Source organism: Canis lupus, chromosome 3 (assembly GCF_011100685.1).
Source record: "Canis lupus familiaris isolate Mischka breed German Shepherd chromosome 3, alternate assembly UU_Cfam_GSD_1.0, whole genome shotgun sequence".
Classification (NCBI taxonomy): Eukaryota; Metazoa; Chordata; class Mammalia; order Carnivora; family Canidae; genus Canis; species Canis lupus.
The window spans coordinates 45,059,084-45,068,291 of NC_049224.1; the positions used below are offsets into that span (position 1 = coordinate 45,059,084).

Below are 9,208 nucleotides of genomic sequence, written 5' to 3' on the forward strand. Positions count from 1 at the left end.
CTCCAAGACAGGCATGGTGCAGGGCAGAAACCGGAAACAGGCCACTTTCACATTATTTTAAAATTTGTTATGAAATTTTGCCAAAACTTTATAAATACCAGCCAGGGCAATGGGGTGTTGTACAGCATTCTTTCCACCTCATGAACCATTGTTTTTTGTTCTCAACGCGTAAGTTAAAATGCATTGAGTTGCAGTTGCTTAGCTGGGTCAGCTAGTGAAATGCCTGCTATGTAATGCTTGATTCTAGCCAATTATCTTTAGTTCCTCTCGTTTATTAGTGTTAAATTTGAATTACAAGGGGAAGGGTGGGAGTGGAGTGTGGACTATGCTTTAAATCTTGAAGACAGTGAATTCACTTATATTATTTTATTGTCCCTCTCTGTAACTACCATTGGTGTGAGGCCGTTGGTGACACTTTTGGCTGACTTGGAACCCATCCTTCTCTTTCTTGTGATCTACATTGTTTCCTAACAGCAGAAGATGAGCTTTCCTATTGCAAAGTTTGAAAGGAAAGAAGAAAAAAACGCCACAACAATCTAAAACTTGTAGTTAACAAAATAAACTGCAGATAAAACCCCCGAAGGTCTTGGCAGCAAATGTTTCCCACTAAAATGGGACTCTGCGCTCCTAGTCTGAAACAAATTATGAAGGAGGGGGGAAAATCAACAGCTCTGGGGTGAAACTGGGGTTGGTGCTGCCTCATCATTTTTTAACCAAAAATAAAACAAGCAAATTTTGTTTAACTGCAGGTCAGAATAAAAAAAAATTAAAAAGTCCCTCATCTGTTCAGTGTAATTACTAACAGAGTGCAGTGTTACCAGCTGCAGGGTTCATGGATAAATGGAGAGAACCATAATTTTCTCTCCCTGGGGTTAAACCTCCAAACTTTGAGCCTGTGCCTCTATAGTATGCTTTTAATATACCATGAGAAGCCAAGTCAGAATGTTTTTAGTGTACATCTCTATCCTTTTTCACCAGAATGAAATAATTGCATGTACATACAAGAGTTCAAATTCTGGAAGAAAAAAAATGTATTTATTTCTCCAACATCCTCCATCACGACACTCTCCCCTTTCCCTAATGATGACAGTAGGGTTCCCAAGAAATGGGTAAAATTGGCTACACTTTAAACTTGTCAAATGTTGGCAGTTTCTTTCAAAATGTTCTTATTTCAGCACAACTAGAGAGGTTTTTTTCCTAGTACATTTCCCTTAATTTTTAAGCCCAAGTGTATATTAAGGAAAATTCGACTCATATGTTTCTGATTCATTTAAACTGAACTCATTGAACTTTTTTTTAAATAAAACATTTTGGTGTCCAAAAAAGCCCAGTGACTGTTCTTTAAAACCGTCTTTAAACCTTATTTTTATCTGCAGAAGGATGTCAGATTTGGGCTGAAAGGAAATGGAATTTGAGCTTAAAAGTCTCAACTTTGGTTTGAGATTGAACTCATCAGGTTCATGTGGGGTCTGAAATAGAAGTAGGAAAGCTGTTTTTTCACCTCTAGCTAGGCTTTTCTTACTGGGTAATATCACCTTGTCATCAGGATATAATCAGAGAAACACAGATTAAGTGAGGGGTGTAAGTATTCATTTCATAGTAATGGGAATGGTAGGCTGGAATTGTGAAGTAACAGAAGCTGTCCAAAACTCTTAAGAGTGTGTCCTGGATCTGCTTAACCTCCTCACTATCTCTACACTTGACCCAGATAGAAGGATAGATGTTCAAAAAAAAAGGACAGTTTGCTAGAGGCTTGATATAGGTGAGTCAAATATACGTGATTCCACAACAGGAGAACTTCATGGAAGATCCACACCTGGACACACTGTGTTTATCCCTTTCTGAAGATGAACTACTGGGGAATGTGTTCTTGGCATCTGGACCAAGGTCATCTTCTTGACAGCAATAAGAAGAGGATTTCTCCTTCTCTAATTCTTTATCATCGTTGCAACAATTCCCACTGAGAAAAAATCAAGCATATTTACCAGCTCAAAACATACTCCCTCTGGGGAATGTTTCAAATCGAGACCTGAAATGTAGATGACAATTAATTATATATAAACACAGATTTGGTTTGCATCTATATAGACCAAGTGAAAAAAAAAATGAACAAAATCGCCAGTTTTTTTCCAATTAGAGTAGACAAAATCCCTGAGTAGCCTTGAGTTTTGCTTTGTCACCAGTAAATGGCTTGTCAAAATTTCTACCTTCAACCACATCTTAGAATGTTTGAGAGCTGGAAGTATCAGGGTGCAGATCACAGTTTTGCACCAAGATCCATGATTTGGACAAGGTGTTAAAGTCTTCCTTCCTCTCTAGGAGTTAGAGGTAGAAATAACACCTACCTGGGCTTATTACAAAGTTTAAATTTAAATGAGTTAATATGCACTGATTAATTCAATAGCTGGCCCAGGTAAGGACTCAGGAAATATTACTACTGTATTTATTCAGTTCTGAGATTTCCCCACATTTTAATACTCTTGAAATCAGACCATGTTTTACAATAGATAGTATTTTTTTATTGCTGTTGTCCAGGTGGCAGTGTGGTATACTTGCCACTTGCCTGCACACGTGTAAACATCAAATATTCCAGCATCAAAACTAGCAAAATGGTTATTAAGGATTGGAAAAAAAAAATCAGAAACTGTAGTGAGCCTCTCTTAATCATTAGGAGCCAAGTAGGCACAGAGAGAGGGCTCAGGGAGGTGACAAAGCAGGCATGTGTAGTAACTTTGGTGAAATAAGGGTCAAGAGGAGGCCAACTCTTCTTGTTGCAGAGCTGGCCTAGACATTCAGCACCATGGCTTTTAGTTATTTTCTTAAAAGATGATGTCACCATCTGTCTTGATGACATAGAGGACAATGCTGGAAATGAAAGCTCAGACATCCACTTCAATGATTTGGAGTAAAACATTGATTCAGTAGAGTCAGGCTCTGAATGCAAGAAGTTTTGGCATTCCTCAGTTCTTTTATTTTGCATATATATATATATATATATATATATATATATATATATATATATAATGTTTATATATACACAGACACACACCCACACACACACAGACACATGCAAAAACAACAGACGGTAAAAATTGGTCTGCATAGGTCTGAAAGTGCCCTCTCAGTAAATATAAAATAAATAGCCCAAGTGATAAGACAGGGCTTGGCGAGGATTGAGGGCAGTACTGAATGAAGTGACCGGAATGGGACCTGGCACACTAAGATATCTCTTGAAGACTTGCTAATTGTGGTAAACACGGTAGGATGAGCTCTGAATGGCCTGACTCGACCTGCTGCTCCAAACCAATCTTCTACTCTGCTCTACCATCCTTTCCACGCACCATCCACATGCAAGTTCTTTGCACCTGAGGACACCCACGTCTGGATTATTCTTTCCTTCTGAACTTGGCCTACAGTGGTAGATGTTGCTGATGCTTGCTCATGTTTCTGCTTCTCCTCCACTCTTTAACCACACAAAGGGCTTTCACTCAAAGTTAGCCATGGCATGTGATTGGCTTTGGCTTTGTTAGGAAGCAACATGCTTTGCTTTCAAGTGAAAGCATTCTCTTTTCTATTTATTCCTGCCCACCACAGCAAAACAGGAAGCATTGTGTTGAGATTGGGATTTTGAGATAGATGAAGTATCCTGGAATGCCAAACCACCAGGTGGAGGATGGCTGCTCTCGTAGAAAGGTCTGGACCTGCCACAAATTGTTCAAGGAATACACTTTTACATTTGGGGGATGCTTGATAGCACAGCATAACCTTACCTATGTTGCTTTAGCCCTTTCAAAGTTTGGATCTTGACTTGACAGTCTCTGTGTCAGCTTTCTCATCTCTAGAGCAGGAGTAATACTAGATAATCTCTGTCTCTCATAGGGCCAAAGAGAAAAAAATGCATCTAACTGCTTTGAATAATAGTCCATAGTGAGTTTTTTGATAAGTATTATTTTTACTATTTCTTGAGAAGTCTTTCTTTAGCTAGATCATATATCCTATTTTAGATGCTCATAGCCAGCCCCTTGTACTCTTCATGGCACCTGCATCAGTTAGAATTTTATATTTTTCTGTGTGCTGATGCAATGAAAGTGTGTTTCACTCAGCTTGATTTGAACTCTGTGAGGGCAGGCACCAAACTCACTTTCACTCAGTATTTTATCCTCAGAAAACAATCCAGTGCCTATAGATGGGACATGTTCAGTAAGTATCTGTTGAGGGAATGATACTGAAAATTCAAACACAGCTTCTTGTAACAGAGGGTTTTAAATCTGAATCCATAAAAAAATGGATATGGACACATTCTAGAGATATTTGGGAGAAAAACGTGGGAAGAGTAGCATCTGTAATCACCCAAACAGCATTTCCATGGAGTAAGGCAAAGTTAGAAAGAATTATAAGGGCCAGAATTAGGAACTAGATGTCTTCCCTACTGGTTAATAAATTCATCTTGCTTTCTTTAATTGTTCCAAATGTATAGTTTTATGCTCTTGAGTTAAGGCGAACTACAACCTTTCTCAAACAAAGCCAAGCTGTAGCACCGCAAATAATTATATCCTGTAAAACTGTTGACATAAAGACTTGAAAATGAAAATCAAAACAACAACAACAACAACAACAACAACAACAACCAAACCTCCTGGATTCTTCTCATATTTTTTTCAGCCTCTGTGCCTCTGACTCTGCTGAACCTTTGCCATGAATAGCTTTGCTCTGTCCTTTTAACAATAATATCTTAAACTTTTATAGTGCCTTATAGCTAAGCATCTCTAGACATTTTACAATGGCATTAAAATGAAAGCCAGTTCTTCTCTCAGAATTGCCATGGGGTCCACACTAAAAGCCAGCAGTTTGTGCCCTTATCCTGAAAACAAGAGGAGGCTGGTGGGCTGATAGAATAGAGGACAACCCTTGCCTCTTGCATCTTGGCTGGAACTTGCCCTTCATTTTGTGATGGTGGAAGACAGGAGAGGGGATGAGCATTCATCGGTATGGTAGGCTAAAAACTGGAGGATCTATTGCAAAACAGCTAAGGCTAAATCTGAGCTCTCAGCTCTCATACCCAAATCCTTCAGTCTTAGCTTTTTTTATTTTTTTGAAAAAGCAGAATCATGGTGGAACATTAGATTATTTGTAAGTGCAATCAAATATTTACATAACAGAAAACTAATTTCCTTCTTTAAGCAATTTCAAAATTTATGCTTGCAAATGTGAGAATATTTCTCTCTCCCAAAGCTGTTTTTACTTCATGTGTATGATTGAATATAGATGTAAAATATATATATATATTTCATATAAATTTTACATAACTGTACATATGCATTGAATATATATATTATATGTATATAATATATATAATGTTACTGTTAAAAAAGGCTAGGCTAGGATTCATTGGGTCATAACCTAGTTTTCTTTTTTTTTCCAATTACAATGATCTAATGGATAAAGCATAAGATTCAAAGCCAGAGCTACATTAGCAAAGTGAGGAGAGAATTAAGGCAATTATCTCAGTAATTAAGGGGACTGGCCAAACCTTTTTTGGCAGAGATGTCTAAATAAGTTAAGGAAAATCTGGGCTGGGGGAGGCAGAAACACTCGCATTTTCTGAATAAAAGCCTCATTTGGCCAATTTACTTTGACAATTGAACCAAAGTCACAAATTTTAACTTTTTCCTCTTAGCCAAAGGGATGCAGTGGTTTCCGTCATTAATAATTGATCACTTAGGCGCATCTCTCTCTGTGCAGCTGTAGACGAGGGAGGGGAGTAAAATTGTTCAACAACCCCTCGTCTTCAGGAACACACCAGCACATTCCATGAAGGCTTTGCCATACGGGATAATAAAGCTTATCTTTGCGGTGGGGCCGCATGCAGCCGATCCCCACCCAGGGATGGTGATGCTCGCTGGAGCACCCCCGCCCCAGGGAAGGATCCAACCGGATTTCTTAAATCCCTTTTAGGATGCCTCTTCCGCCAGGGTGCCCCCGGGGCTTCAACCCAGACTCGAGGCCAGGATGCTCTCCTCCCTGGCTGGTGCCACGTTGGAGAGGGCAGGCCCGGGGCACAACTGTTTGCTTTGCCTCCGCTTTTACTGCTGAGCTCGTTTAGTTGTGGCTGCCTTTAAAAACGACAAATGTGTTCTAATTTTAGAGCATCATCGCAATAATTGTTTTTATTTCGGTGGTGAGGAAAAGTGAAGGAAAAACAGCTTGGGACTTAATAACCACCTTAGCCTGCAGCCTTCGGCTTTATTCATGCGATTTTTTATTTTCTCTCTCCCTCCCGGTGCACTCACCATCTTCTTTAAGGCATGGCCTTAAATTACCTTTGCAAAGGTTATATGTTTATTTACAAAGAGCTGGCTATGAACGGGCCTCGCCAGGCAAGAAGGGTGGCTTCTGGCAATAAACATCTTCCGCTCTCCTAACACTGCTGAGGCCAACTGGATAAGGGAATTGTTAGTACTTCAGACATAGTATAGTTTATGGCTTCATTAACCATCTGACCTGTATTGTGTGCAAATTTCATGAAAGTATGATGCATATTTTATTCCCTGAGCTATGCTGCTCGGCAGCATTTTATTCTTACAGGGAATCGTAATAATTATCTTTCAAGGTAAGAGTTTTCACTTTCATTCAACAAATGAGGAATTCAGTCACATACAGGCAATGCATTTATGGAGCACACACCTAGGCACGGATTATGTCCATGGTGAGGTCAGAAATCGCAATCCCAGGCCTGCTCACAGAGGTGTCTAAGTGAAATAGAAACAAAACAAAATGGCAACAACAAACCACAGAAAAAGCTGACATGACAAGCTGGCTCACCAAGTAATACTATCATTAGGGTCTCAGATGTCTGGACATTAAAAAACAAAATAAACCAAACAAAACTGGATATGTTTTTTTAAATATAAAATTTTCAGATAAGCATTTGAGTTTACTTAACTAAAAATAAGGGGGGAAATGGACAATAATATTAGTTATATCTTGGAGTGCCTGAGTGGTTCAGTTGGTTAAGCATTTGTCTGCCTTCTGCTCAGGTCATGATCCCAGAGTCCTGGGAGCCAGCACTGCATTCTGCACCCTGCTCCACTGGGAGTCTGCTTCTCCCTCTCCCTCTGCTGCTTCCCCTGCTTGTGTGCTCTTTCTCTATCAAATAAATAAATAAATAAATAAATAAATAAATAAATAAATAAAATCTTTAAAAATATTAGTTGTATCTTTATTCATAGCCAAATGTGGAAAACAAAATAAAGCAAAATCCTGGTTTTCTTTTTTGGGGAGTAGGGAGTCACTAAAAAGTTACATATATATATGGTGAATCGTGTGTGTGTGTGTGTGTGTGTGTGTGTGTGTGTGAAAGTAGGAAAAAGATGAAAAGTTTAAATCTGTGATCTGGGTTTTGTTCACATGGATAAATATGTGTATGAAATGAGCATCCTAAAGATAAGTACTGGCCTTTTCCCTCTGTCCTGACCTTCCATAATTACATCAGCCTTCCAGAGGCAGCATGCTTTCCCAAATGGATGCTCACTACAGCTAGCTGACTTATGTTCCTTCCAGAGTTCTCAAATGTGGAAGATGCTCTAGACTGGCAGGGCCATCCTTCCAGATCCCAACCTCTGTCTTTGCCATCATTGTCACTCTGTAATATGTTAATTTGTATTTTTTTCCTGTGTGTGTGCTTGCACATCTTATTTCCTTAGTTATGCCCAGAAGCTTTGTGGGAGCTTAAAGGGTATCTTTATTGCATTCCTTTTTAGCATTTAGCATTTATCTACCTTTCTCATAGTAGGGTCTCAATACCTAATGTTTATTTGGCTGATATTTTTGTGTGTGTGTGTATGTTATGAACACTTTATGTTAAAGTATGAACAGATACCATATCTACAAAATTCCACTTTCTGTTCCAATAAACACTCTATTTTCTTAAAGCTAGAGAGGTACAGAATGTCATGACCTGCACACCAACCTGCGAGATTCTGGTGTTTACACGGGGCAATCATAGACGTGGATTTCCTGGTCATCACCCACGGACACAATCTTTAAGCCATTTCCATTGTATTTTACTCTCCAGACCTGATCCTGGTGATCGAAGAAGGTGTGAACACAGGTTCTTGTTCCAACATCCCAAACTTTCACACTTTTATCAGATGAACTGGACACAAAGTGGGTGTCGTCAGGACAAAACGCAACATTCAGCACCCATGATGCATGGCCATTCAGCGTGCCATCCAAATTGGCATGTTGTACATCATAGATCTTGATGTAGCTATCATCTGATGCAGTGACCAGGAGCTGAGAATCTGGGGAGAATATCAGGGAACGGATAGGCATAGCATGGCCTCCCAGCGTGTGCAGAAGTTTTCCAGTTGCAATATCAAAATATTGATGATCCTATTCATGGATCCACTGGCCAGATACTTCCCATCAGAGCTATATGCAATACTAAGAATGAATTTTCCTCTTGTGTCCAGAGAATATTCCTTTTTCCCACTTTCCACACCAAAAATGTTCATTTTCCCCACATGAGTTCCTGTGGCCAGATACTGGGAATCAGGAGAAAAGGCCAAAGTCCAGGCATCCACTGGTCCTGCATCTATAGATTTTATCTGTTTGCCGTTATCCAAGTCCCAGAGATGAATATGAGCATCAAGAGAACTGGACGCAGCGATGGGCAGCGTGTGGCTGATGTCCACAGACATTGATGTCCCTCTAGACTCCGTTCTAGGTCCAGCCTCTCATCACACCACTTCCAGACCTTCACTAGGTCATCCAGGGACCCTGTAACCACTGTCTCAGAGTTTTCTTTCTTGTTTGTTCCCCAGGCAACCGACCAAATGGCATCATCATGGGCTTGCTCTTGTTTGAAGAGAATACTGTACTGGTCGGTCATTTCCTCAACCAAGGAGGAAGGCTACAAGCCAGACAGTTCGCTGCCCTGCCGGCTGCCCAGCCACCACACTTGTCTATTTGACTGATATTAAGTCAAATAATGATTAACAAAGGCCCAGTGCAGTGTCTGGTGCTTAGTAAGTGTTCAATAAATGTTAGCAATGTAGTCAGGTACTTAACAAAGCAGAGGAAAAAGAAATATTTCAGTACCCTGCTTGCTTATAACATGCATAAATGAACATTTGACAGAAAGCCTGGTTTGTCCTCTTCAAATAAAATGATCACTTAATCTTTCTAATGCATTTACTTTCTTTCC

The 9,208-nt window shown here is 39.7% G+C and overlaps 1 pseudogene; it reads right to left on the reverse strand.

The window, feature by feature from the left end:
- Window positions 1-7,981: 7,981 nt before the first annotated feature.
- Window positions 7,982-8,950, reverse strand: LOC100688346 (annotated as a pseudogene).
- Between the last annotated feature and the right edge of the window lie 258 nt (window positions 8,951-9,208).